General features: G+C 43.9%; 1 protein-coding gene across 1 annotated transcript in view; it reads left to right on the forward strand.

The window, feature by feature from the left end:
- The first annotated feature begins 11,775 nt into the window (after positions 1-11,775).
- The window catches only part of MOCS2 (molybdenum cofactor synthesis 2), a 56,548-nt gene continuing 54,931 nt past the window's right edge, over positions 11,776-13,392 (forward strand). The window contains exon 1 of the mRNA XM_060400439.1: positions 11,776-12,040. The gene's annotated coding sequence lies outside the window, so the exon portion shown is untranslated. The remainder of the gene's footprint in view (positions 12,041-13,392) is intronic.

Below are 13,392 nucleotides of genomic sequence, written 5' to 3' on the forward strand. Positions count from 1 at the left end.
AGTTTGTATAGAGAAGGGGGGAAAAAATCTAACACTTGTAGTTTGTTTCCTCCTGCAGATTAAGAGAGACAGAAAAAAATGTCTGACACTTGCAGCCCATTTCCTTTGTTTGGAGACCCCTGGCCTTCCTCCCTGTAACCCTTCCAAACCCATATTGGTTCCTGGGCTTCTTGGATAAGAGCAGTCATAGTAGGAAAAGCTCACTGGAGCCTCTGAAACTACCTTGACTTAAGCCAAGAGAGTAAATAAAAAATAATATATCTGGGGGTTATAACAGAAACCAATGCCACCCTTAAAAATATAAATACTATTATATTTAAAGTAGATAGCCAACAGGGACCTACTGTATATCACAGGGAGCTCTGCTTAATAATCTGTAATAACCTAAATGGGGAAAGAATTTGAAAAAGAAACATACATGTGCATAACTGAATCACTTTGCTGTACACCCAGAACTAACACAACAATGTTAATCAACTGCTCTCCAATATGAAATAAAAATTTTTTAGCAGGGTGCAGGAGTAGTGGTCCCCATCATATCTCTGTTTAATTCAGGGGTCTTGCTCCTGCAATAATCAGACCGATCCTGGAGGGCAAGAGAAGAGTACAGTGAAAGCTACCAAATAAGTAGCCCCAGTGAAGCTACTGTGCTGGGTGTATTATCTTTGCTGGAGCAGATCAACACAAATCCAGGAACATGATAATTTGCCATTGATCTTGTGAACACATTATTTTTTCATCCTTATCAGAAAAGAAGTTCAGAATCATTTTGTGTTTATTTGGAAAAAACAACAATATACATCTTCAGTCTTGCCTCAGGGCTACATCAACTCTCCTGGTCTTCATCATGATATAATCTAAAGAGACCTGGGCTTACTAGACATACTGTGTGTGGTGACTCAAGGAGGAAAGAGTGGATAAAACCGAGGAGGGTCTTGGAATGCAGGAATGGAAAAACCAGATCCTTATCATCCTTCCCTCCCCCATGTTGTAACTATTAATGGAACAGTATAACCTGTGTCCCCTCCTACACCATAGGGAAAGGTATTTGCCCTACTTTCCCCTCACCCGCGATACGTGTCTCATCCAATCAGCAAATGACCCACACGACCCCGATCCCGCTCCTTGTACCCTGGGTATAAAAGTGGACTAAGGACCCCTGTTCAGTGTCAGTCCTCCCTTGAGCTGGGCTGCTGCTCTAACAGTGTCTCCCATTCTAATAAACTTTGTTTCTCTTTCATTCTGTCTCATGTCTGGAAATTCTTTTCCAACCCATGCCCAGATCACAACATTTTTGGCAGCCCATAAGGAGATTTTGGGGTCTCTTCCCCCACCTCCTTGCTTCTCCTTTTTCATAGGGACCCTCTGCAAAAAGGCAAGTGCTGTGGAAACAACTGAAGAACTCCAGCCAGGGTTACCCTCTAGTGTATTCCAAAGGTCCCACTGCTCACTGCACCCCAGTAGCTGCCACCCAAATGGGTGAGGATCTCCCCTTTTGACTTCTTTCCAACTGAGGACCAGGCCAACCAATATTGTTTGGGCATGGGTCGGGCACTCAAAAACGATTAGGTCTCCTGCCACATGAAGACTCCCATTCGAGGATGAGGGGGACATGGAACAGATCACGCCACAAGGGCATCTGCCCCTAGCAAGACAACTTCCGTGCACCGTGTCAGTGGTTGAAGCAAAACAGAGACCGTTGTCCCTTGGCCACTGCTTCCCCAACAGGATTGTAAGGTGGATTCCTCAGTCTTCTTCCCCGTCACTTTCATTTCCCTTTTGGTCCAGATTGATTTACAGGAGCCTAGGTGTTGCCTAGGAGAAATATCAGTAACCTCAGATATGCAGATGACACCACCCTTATGGCAGAAAGTGAAGAGGAACTAAAAGCCTCTTGATGAAAGTGAAAGCGGAGAGTGAAAAAGTTGGCTTAAAGCTCAACATTCAGAAAACGAAGATCATGGCGTCTGGTCCCATCACTTCATGGGAAATAGATGGGGAAACAGTGGAAACAGTATCAGACTTTATTTTTCCGGGCTCCAAAATCACTGCAGATGGTGATTGCAGCCATGAAATTAAAAGACACTTACTCCTTGGAAGGAAAGTTATGACCAACCTAGATAGCATATTCAAAAGCAGAGACATTACTTTGCCAACAAAGGTCCGTCTAGTCAAGGCTATGGTTTTTCCAGTGGTCGTGTATGGATGTGAGAGTTGGACTGCAAAGAAAGCTGAGGGCCGAAGAATTGATGCTATTGAACTGTGGTGTTGGAGAAGACTCTTGACAGTCCCTTGGACTGCAAGGAGATCCAACCAGTCCATCCTAAAGCAGATCAGTCCTGGGTGTTCATTGGAAGAACTGATGCTAAAGCTGAAACTTCAATACTTTGGCTACCTCATTCAAAGAGTTGACTCACTAGAAAAGATCCTGATGCTGGGAGGGATTGGGGGCAGGAAGAGAAGGGGACAACAGAGGATAAGATGGTTGGATGATATCACCAACTCGATGGACATGAGTTTGAGTGAATTCTGGGAGTTGGTGATGGACAGGGAGGCCTGGTGTGCTGCAATTCATGGGGTTGCAAAGAGTTGGACACGACTGAGCGACTGAACTGAACTGAACTGATGTGGTGCTTCTGAGCCATCCCAAGAGTGCCTTCCATGTTTCAGAGAATTTTCAAATGGTGAGTCACCTAGTTGCGCTCAGGAATCTCTGTCTTTCTCTGCCCGAGTCACATGGTGCCTTAGCTACATGGTTCTCAGATGTCACCTCTCACTGTTGGATGCAGCTGTTGGGATGGCCGGCCATTTTTGTGCCATTAGTTGCATGGAGACATCACTGAGACAAAAAGGGATGCCTTTTTGCCAGTCTATGATCAGTACCCCCATTCTACAGCATATAGGCTTAGGATGGATTCTGGTACATCGCGGGAGCCTCTCTCAGAAGCATTCCTTGGCTACATTCTCAGAAACTGGAAAATTTTGACCCTGCACAAGGCCTGGCCCCAAAACAAACGGGGGGGACCCAAAAAAGCATGGCCTCTGAATGGCACCCTAGCTTTTGCCCCAAAGCAGGGAAAGGACTCAGAATTTCCTTACGTTCAGTCCTTCATGGCCCTCAGTCAGAATTTGGATTTCAGGGACTCACGCTGCATGTGTCTTTCTGTTGCCTCCCTATCTCCTGTTCCCCTCTGTTTCTCTCTATCAAATTTCCCAGACAACCCCTACTTGACCTTTCATATCCACCTGACCTCTAGGAAAGAATTCTGAGGTTCCCTTTGGTCCAGATCTTTCTCCTCTTTTCAAAAGCCTGAAGGATCAAAAACTCTCCTAACATTCTAAAGAATTCCCTTCTAACTACTCCTGTTTCTCAAGGTGGAAAAGAACCAAGTTTCCCCTACTCCTGCAAATTCCCTTAACCCTTCAGATTCTTCTGATGGGACAAAGACCTCACTTCCCACCAGAGGGACAATCCAAGATTTTTATCAACTGATCTGCCCCTGATGTCAGAGTCAATTTGAGCACTATATGGTCTATATTTTAGCTATAAAACTAGGACTACAGAAAGGAAAGGTGACTTTTTGACACAGAATGGCCATGATATTTTTTAGACTCCAGAGAAAATTGGTTAAAACAAATTTGTTTCTTGGAAACTGCAAAACCGGTTCTTTATGCAGTTAGAAACAACTAGCAGTGTTCTTGCCTGGAGAATTCCAGGGAAGGGCGAGCCTGGTGGGCTGCCGTCTATGGGGTCGCACAGAGTCAAACATGACTGAAGTGACTTAGTAGTAGTAGTAGCTTATTAAAAAGCCTGCCTAGGGAAAAGCTTGAAGTTAACCCTTTCCATGTCCTTGAAATACACAGCCCACCTTTGCCTGAGACCTCAGCCTTGGGCAAATTAGAACTTAAAAAGGGAGCGGGGGAGGGAGGCTGAATCAAAGAGACATTTTAAATCTCAAGTGGAAAACTATGCAATCTCTGTCTGTCTGCCTGTCTGGATTTGTGTATGTCTCAGTGTCTGTCTTTGGGTTTGTTTTTTTTTTATATATATAATATCCCTGAAGTTGTAAATGAGTTCTAATTTAATTGGCCTAAAGAACAGTAAGTGCTTACAAGTCAGATAATCCTAAATACAAAAGAAATTAATCTAAATGAATTTCAGATTCATTTAGAACTGGGAAATATTCAATATTAAATATCTAGTATTACTGTTTGTTTGCTAATCTAATATAGACATGTCTAAAAGTCATAAACATTAAGCATAATATTTTCATTGTGCATAGGTTTATTATAAGTTAAATATTGTTATATTGTTATATCTGTTACAACTTTGTCAGCAAGGAAAGTAACTCTAATGAAGAAACTTTTAAAAAACAAAAATATAAATGAAACGAGCTTTTAGATAAACTGTGAAGAATAATTATACTTTAGAAGTGTCTGTCTAAAACAGTCTGTCTTGATTTTGGTAACCTGAATTTCTCAGTTTAGTTCAGTTGCTTAGTCGTATCCGACTCTTTGCAGCCCCATGGACTGCAGCACGCCAGGCCTCCCTGTCCATCACCAACACCCAGAGTTTACTTAAATTCATGTCCATTGAGTCGGTGATGCCATCCAACCATTTCATCCTCTGTTGTCCCCTTCTCCTACTGCCTTCAATCTTTCCCAGCATCAGGGTCTTTTCAAATGAGTCAGTTCTTTGCATCAGGTGGCCAAAGTACTGGAGTTTCAACTTCAGTATCTGTCTCTGCTTTTTAATAAGCTGTTAAGATTGGTCATAACTTTTCTTCCAAGGAGTAAGTGTCTTTTAATTTCATGGCTGCAATCACCATCTGCAGTGATTTTGGAGCCCCCTAAAATAACATCTGTCACTGTTTCCACTGTTTCTCCATCTATTTGCCATGAAGTGATGGGACCAGATGCCATGATCTTAGTTTATTGAATATTGGGTTTTAAGCCAACTTCATTAAGCCATTAGTTTTAAGGCATTATCTTCATTACTTCCACCATTCTTTGGCCTCAGATCAAATAACAGGGAAGGAACACAGCCCCACCCTTCAATAGAAAATTGGATTAAATATTTACTCTGCATGGCCCCACCCATCAGAACAAGAGCCAGTTTCCCCCTCAGTTATTCTGTCCCATCAGGAAGCTTCCATAAGCCTCTTGTCCTTCTCCATCAGAGGGCAGACAGAATGAAAACCACAACCACAGAAAACTAACCAATCTGATCACATGGACCACAGCCTTATCTAACTCAATGAATTAACTATGAGCCATGCCGTGTAGGGCCACCCAAGATGAACAGGTCATGGTGGAGAGTTCTGACAAAATGTGGTCCACTGGAGGAGGGAATGGCAAACCACTTCAGTATTCTTGCCTTGAGAACCCCATGAACAGTATGAAAAGGCAAAAAGATAGGACACTGAAAGATGAAATCCCCATATTGGTAGGTGCCCAATGTGCTACTGGAGATCAATGGAGAACTAACTCCAGAAAGAATGAAGATACAGAGCCAAAGCAAAAACCAACACCCAGTTGTGAATGTGACTGGTTATGGAAGTAAAGTCCGATGCTGTAAAGAGCAATATTGCATAGGAACCTGGAATGTTAAGTCCATGAATCAAGGCAAATTGGAAATGATCAAACAGGAGATGGCAAGAGTAAACATCGACATTTTAGGAATCAGCGAACCTGAATTTCTAGGGTTGTGCTGAACTAAGTGACGGAAGTTTATTGAATAGCTAGGTCATTTCCAAATAAAATAAGATTTGGGAACATTCATTACTGAACACTAGCCTCCTCTTACAGAGAAACTAGAGATATTGGACTGTTAATGAATAATGTTTGATGCCATTCTGAGATGTTATCTAGAAAATTTTTTTTTAGAAATTGTCACTGGTATTTATGTTCACCAATCTATAGAATGCTAATATAAAGGTCAGTTCTTGGTTGCTTTAGGAAAGTAGGATGTGTGTTTTCAGTAAAGAAGGTGTGAGGAATGAAATTACATTTTCTGAAGGGAAAAGGAAGTAGGTATGACTTACAGGTGGCTGTTTCAGGATGGGAGAGCAAAGTAATGGGGACAGAAAGTGATAAGAAGGTTTTATGGAAAGTGGACCCCAAGGGAAGAGTTTGGTGCATAAATATGTAGGGGGAATGTGTAATTTTCTCAGTTCCGTCTCACCGCAGCAAAAATTTGAAGCGATGGACAAATCAGTGTTATAGCTCAGTTTTATTGGCAAGTAGAGGAAAATAGGCGTGAGAGTGGGCCAACCCAAAAGACACGAAGAAAGAAGCCCCCGGCTCAATTTTGGCATCTCTTTTTATATGTCTTTTCTCCTCCCCCTGAACCTGCCCCACGTAATTGGGCTAGCCAGGAGGGCTGTTTGTTTTACCTGAGGTCCTTACTCTGGTCTTGGGACCTTCCTTTGTTCTATTTTTTCAGGCTTTTCCCTTCTTTGTCTTTTAGCCATCGCCATTTCGGACTCCTTTTTTCTATTCTAACTTTGTAACATTCCCCCCTCAAGAGATGGAAGGCCCAATTCTTTGGGAATAGGGGCTTCAAGGTCTCTCTGGCTACTTCCTGCAGAACTGGGATAGCAAGAGGCATTGAGCCTCCCCCTCTTGCTAGTAGTCTCAAGCCTCAGAGTCCTTACAGTGGTGTCCATCTAAGGGTGAGTGATATTTTCCGTGGTCGGCTGTAATTTTACATATCCTTGTTAAACTGGCAGTGGGTGTTGTAGCCTGTTGACCTGGGCAGAGATAAAATGGGTTAGACAATTGATAATACATGGAGCAATTGTAAGCAGCATCAATATGGTGATAACAAGGATTAGCAAGGGCATTAGTCAACTCCAAATTCCCCATCACCAGGAGAAGGATCCCCCAAAGAGATTGTAGCCACACTGAGAACTCTCCAGCTCGTTCTTTGAGGTCCTGTAGGATCTAGAATGTTTTTCTTGAGGACTGTGAGACTTTTTTAAACTTAGCTGGATGTATTTACCCAGAAACAACACATCTCATTCAAGATGGCTCAAGTCCCTCCTTGTTCAGGCATCAGGAGATCTATCTCCTATCTCTTTTGGAGTACAACCCCTGCCAAGCTGTGTTGGCTCTTTCGAGCTGTCCTGAGAAATCTTATCTTCAGAAACTTAATTTTGGGGGTGTTCATTAGAATGACACTCATTTGTGGTTCTGAATAGGTATCTGAGATCTCCTAGGGTCTCACAGGTGGATTGAGTGTCCTCTTCTGTTTTCTTCCATGATTTGATTCATAAGTAGTGAATCCAGGAGTCATGTTCTGGAAACTTGACTGCTGTTGGGGTAGAAAGTATTACAGGGTAGGGGCCTTTCCATGTCGGCTGCATTTGAGCCTTTGGGGACCCATCTTTCCAGACTTTAATTAGGACTTTTGTCCCTGGAACAGATAGTGGTGGCTCTTTAGAATCTTTTGGGTCCTGGTTGACACCAGACAAGATTATATCCTGCTGGAATTGTCCAATGGCCTTGGTATAAAACTGGAGGGACTGGATCAAGAAAGAGGTCATTGACATAAACAAAAGGTCTGCCATATAGCATCTCGTAAGGACTAAGACCAACCTGTTCCTTAGGGGCAATATGGGTATGGAGGAGAGCTATTGGTAAAGCTTCCTTCCATCCCAGGGAGGCCTCCTGAGTAATCTTTTTTATCACTGATTTTAAGAATTGGTTGGCTCTTTCTATTTTTCCTGAAGACTGAGGCCTCCGGGCACAGTGGAGATAATAAGTAATGCCCAATGCTTTAGAGACCCCCTTGGGTGACCTTAGCAGTAAATGATGTCCCATTGTGACTTTGCAAAGACCTGGGCAGACCAAATCTTGTAATAATTTCATGGAGCAGTTTTTTTACCACCTCCTCAGCTTTCTCAGTCCAGGTGGGAAAGCCTTCAATCCATCCTGTGAAATGTATCTATCATGACTAAAACGTATTTATACCCTTGAGAAACTGGCATCTGGGTGAAGTCCAGCTGCCAGTCCTCTCCTGCATAGGTCCCACGTCATTGGATGGGCTGGGCCAGTTGGGGTCTTCGAGCTCCTTGGGGGTTGTTTAATTGGCAAGTGGGACAAGAGGAGACCACTTACCTTATGGTCGTTTGAAGGCCTGTTCCTCTGAAGGACCTTTTTAGTAATCTTTGGAGGGCCTTCTTCTAAATGAGTGGTGGCATGTAAGGAGTTAACCAACTTCTACTGAAGGTCCCAAGGCAAAAAAAGAAGTCCTTCCTTTTGGAACCACCCCTTATGATCTTCTTGAAAGCCCTCACTCTTAGATTTAAGAGTCTCACCTTCAGTATATGAAGGAATTTCTGGCAAATTAGTCTGTGGAACTAAGGTGGCAATGCCTATTAGGTCATGCTTCTGTAATGCTGCTCTCTTAGCTGCCTGATGGGCTACTTGGTTCCCTGGTGTCACTTCCGTCCTCCCTTTTTGGTGTCCTTTGCAATGGGAGACTGAAACCTCAGTGGGCAGATGGACTGCCTCCAAGAGTCAAAGAATCTGATCACCATATTTGACTGGGGACCCTCGGGTGGTCAAGTGGCCTCTTTCCTTCCAAATAGCAGCATGTGCATGGTAGCACCAGAAAGGCATTCTTGGAGTCAGTGTAAATGGCTACTCTTTTTCCTTTTCACAGCTCTAAAGCTCGAGTCAGGGCTATGAGCTCAACTAATTGGTCTGAAGTGGCAAAGGTTTAGCCTCTATGGTCTCAAAATTGGAGACTACTGCATATCCAGCTCTTCTTTTTCCATCCAAAACAAAGCTGTTTCCATCAGTGTAACAGATTTCCTCAGGATTGGTTAGAGGATCTTCTGACAATCCCTCTTGAGGTGTTGTCCAATGGTCCAAAGTTTCTAGGCAAGAGTGAAAGGGAAGAGAGGCCTCAGGAGTACTCAAAAGGGTAGCAGGGTTAAGAACTTCACAAGGGGATATATTCAAGCCTGGATTTTCCATCAGTACTACTTGATACCTGAGGATTCTTTGATCAGACATCCATAAATGGCCTCTCCCATTCAGGAGTTGTTTCATTTGGTGTCTGGTAAAAATAATTTAGCCCCGAAAGAGTTTTAAAGCATCTTCTATTAAGACTGCAATAGCTGCAATATTTTGAAGGCAAGGAAAGATCTCTTCTCAATAAGGGAATAGGATACTCAGGGGCCACCTGAGTATCTGGTGGGAAAATATTTGCCCATCCCAGCAACAAAGAAGTGTTCAGGTGAATCTTTTGTAATTGTTTTTCCTGTATCACCCAAAATGGTACAAGTTTGGGAGGAGTAGGCTCTGGAGTAGGAGGTCAGGACAGAGTAGGTAGCCCCTATGTCTACCAAGAATTTCTCGGACCTACCTGCCACATCCAGTTGCACCCTTGGCTCCAGCCCCATGTTGGTTATCTGTGACAGGTGGGCTGGCGGGAGCAGGCTGCTTCAGTCCTGTTGAACCATCATGAGGGAAGGCTTGGCACTTGACCTTGAGGCTCTTGGGTCCCCAGGGCAGAGTGCCACCCAATGTCCAAATTGATGGCATTTGTAGCAAGCCATTTTAGGAGACTTGTCAAGGTTTGGATGCTCTGGCCGATTGTCCTGGCTGTCGACAGATTAGGCATTTGCCTCATGCCTTGTCCTTCAAGGACTCGGGGTTTGCCATAGGGCTTTCCTGGAGGGTGGCCAGAATCTAGGCATGCCTTATCTCTTTCTTTTTATCCCTTTCCTGGGCCTTGGCCTCCCACTCCTGTTCTCTGTTATAGAAGGTATTGGTGGCTGTCTGGACCATCTCATCTAAAGAGGCAGCAGGGTCCTGCTGCTATAGCTGCCTGTCCCTCATAAGAGTCTATGTCCAGATTGGTAAACTTTTGGGGGGCCTCTTTTAGCCTTTTCAGAAAGGCAGTGGTTCTCATTGGACTCCTGAGTTATTGATGAGACCAGGCACAGTCCCACAGCTAATAGGCTTCCTTCTATTTCCACGGATGGACTTCCTTAGGGGTGACTCTTTCTGAAGCTTATCCTACCCAGTTTTGTTGCAACCTGAGAGCCAGGCTCCCCGGGTCAGGGTGCAGATCCCTAGGCAGGCTGAGGCATGACAGCCTCCTGGAGATCGAATCCCCGACCGGATCAAGGCAGGTTGGCCTCCTGAGAACTGGATCCCTGGGCAGGTTGAGGCATGTCGACCTCCTGGTACCCCTGGATTGGTAGATCCCCAAGAAGGTTGAGGCGTGACAACCTTTCAAGGACCTGATCCCTAGGCAGGTCAAGGCAGGTGGACCTCCTAGGACCCCCAGACTGGAGTTGGGTGTCTCCAACGTCTCCAGCATGACCAGTGCTGGGTAAGATTAAGGGGTTGTAATCTTAACTCATTGCCAGTTTGTCCACCGGGGATGGGAATAGATACCATGAATGAAAGTAATCCAAGTCTGTGCCCTGAGACTGGGAACCTGGTGAAATAGCCATAAGTTTTATCCTCATTGCTCTGAGGAAATGTAAGTCACTGAATTTTTTCCCCTAGTCCCAAGAACAGTTTAGGGTGTTTCAAATGGTAAACATTTCATTATCATAGACCCACTCTAGGTAATAACAAAAGTAATGACAAAGGAGTGGGTTATCTGGTCCTATTAGGGGCATTAAGAATATTTTAATAATAAGTGGGGTGGAGCAGTGTTGCCTACAAGGGGGCAGGGTCCTGATTGTAGGGGTTAGTAAGTGGCTTAAGAACAAATTGATAAGAGGCAACAGACCAGCTGTTCTCTAAAAGCAGGATGGAGATTTGATCCAGGGGTATGTTTGTAACTTTAAGAGAAGGGTAGTAAGGGTTTGGGCACAAATGGCCTACAGGGCTAACTCCCAAAGTGGCAAACATTGTCCCTGGAAGCCCAGTTGCCCTTGAAGGGAGGCCACCAACAGACGAACTTCTAGCAAGCATTGTGTACTGTCACCCACCCTAGTGTGTCCCTGAGAGGTGCTACTGTCACACATGTTGTGGGAAACATGGAACATGAAGGCCTGAATCTCTACAGGGATGGATATTATACAGTATTTCCCTCCCAGGGGCCAGCTGTTTTCTAGTTGTCCTGCCAGAAGATTGTAGAGGCAACATTGCGGGCCTGGATGGGGCTCAGGAGAAGAGCATAACACAGGAGTGAAGGAGGCAGGGCAGAACTTACTAAAAGTATGACATAGCCCAAGGTATAACATAAACTGATTAAAATCAAATGGGTCCAAGATGACAAGTCATATTCAACTAAACCTTGATCCTCAATCTGTAAGCTAAATGACACACCCAGAGGTGCCAGGACAGTTCCAAGTCACTGTCAAAAGACCTAGGAGTGAGTGGTTCCCCAATTGTTGGAACGATCCTCCCACTCATTAGCATATGAAATCACCCAGCTCTTGAAAACTAGCCACACCACATTCCATGGCTGCTGCACTCTCCTCTGTGATGGCCCACACCCTGTGGAGTGTGCTTCTGTCGGAATCCGAACAAATCCACCTCTTACCTATCACTGCGTCTCTCACTGGATTTTTGTAATGAGACATCAGAGCCTGAGCTTCATTAGGTCCCGAAGCCAGTCACCATGGGTTTTGGCTGGGCTCAAGTCCCAGGAGAGAGGAGCTAAAGGACGGGAGGAAAAAACAGTGGGAAAAATGTGCCCTTCATAACCTGCTGGAAGATCTGCTAAACACCTGACCTATGCTCACAGTTTTCATTGGCCTGATCCTTGGCACAAAGAAGATTAAGGACTGAAGAACCCCCATCTGCTTGGGCAACAGCTACTAGGGCACCGCAGATAGTGGAGCCTTCAGGATACCATGGTGCACCCGCTGCTGCTTGCCTGCTCGCAGGTGGTTCAAGGAAACAAGAAACAAGAGCTTGTAAAGGAATTAAGATTTCATTAGCCATATGTCCTTCCAGCCATAGGAGCGAGGACTTTCTACCTTAACTGGAGGTCTTCTGGAGTCTGAGACAGCTGCGTGAGCTTTCTGCCAAGTTTGTTTTTGCTGTCCTGGTTTCCAGCACGGTAGGCTTCTTGTCACTTCCACTCCGCTGGGGTTTCCTCGCATTCAGCTTCCACCTCGGGAGCTTTCACGGAGTTGGGCTTATGCTGTGCTTGGTCTCTGCCTTGTGGGGGCAGAGCCAAGGTTGTTTCGGCCAGGTTAAATCCGAGTCATGGCACCATATATGTCAGGGGATGTGTAATTTCCTTGGTTCTGTCTTGCTGCAGCAAAATTTTGAAGGAAAGGACAAATCGGTGTTATAGCTCAGTTTTATTGGCAAGCAAAGGAAAATACATCCTCAAGGCATGAGGGCAGGCTGACCGAAAAGATGCAAAGAGAAGAGAAGCCCCCAGCTTAATTTTGGCTCCTCTTTTTATATGTTTTTTTTTTTTTTTTTCCTCCTCCCCTTGAGCCTGCCCTATGTAAATTGGGCTAGCTAGGAGGGTTGTTTGTTTTACCCGAGATCCTCACTCCAGTCCTGGGATTTTCCTTTGTTCTATGTTCACAGGCTTTTCTCTTCTTTGTCTTTTAGCCACTGCCATTTTGGACTCCTTTTTCCCATTCTAATTTCCTAACAAATACAAGTTTTCTTGAGATGTTGAACTGCCTTTGATAATGGATTTTAAGTTCCTTTACCTCTGAAGTGATCTGATCTGTGTTTACCTTTGAAATCTCCTTTGTTACTTTGGCTAAGTGAATATATAGTTTCACAGTGATCTATATGATTCTATCTGACTGTTATAAACCCTTTGGATATTTATCGACAAAACTTCCTAAATAACTTGACTTCTAGCTGACTTTGGGGTGCTTCAGAGGACCCCTGTGTTATCCCAAAGAGCTATTACACTACCTGGGTTCATTGAACATGTTAAATTACAAAATCTTCTCAGGTTATACTGTATGGTGGATGTTACTAATATAGATATCCTAAAATTATGTGGAATTCATATGTTTCTGATATGCCCTGATAAAATGTGGTCATTTATAAGTCTAGTTACCATATCAAAATGTTGCATATCACAGCAATGACCATGCTACTTTGTCAATTGCAATTTAATCAGATTTTAAACGTGCCTTATACGGTTTCACTCTGATGCCTTTGCAAGAATACTGCTGCTTCAAGATTTATGGAAAAGACTTTTCTAAGATTAACCAATAAACAAATTTTGCTTGTTTGTTATCTGGTAAACTGGTAACAGACTGTAATTTAGTCTACTCTCTATATTAAGAGAACAAAGTTTTCTTAGAATGCAGCTTTTGATAACTGATTATGAATTTCTTTGCCTTTAAGTGATTTATATTTGTTTTTAAAATCTTTTGTTACTTTGGTAAAGAAGCATTATTTTAGATTATGGTACACGTAGACAAGCTCATT

Source organism: Ovis aries, chromosome 16 (genome assembly GCF_016772045.2).
Source record: "Ovis aries strain OAR_USU_Benz2616 breed Rambouillet chromosome 16, ARS-UI_Ramb_v3.0, whole genome shotgun sequence".
NCBI lineage: Eukaryota > Metazoa > Chordata > Mammalia > Artiodactyla > Bovidae > Ovis > Ovis aries.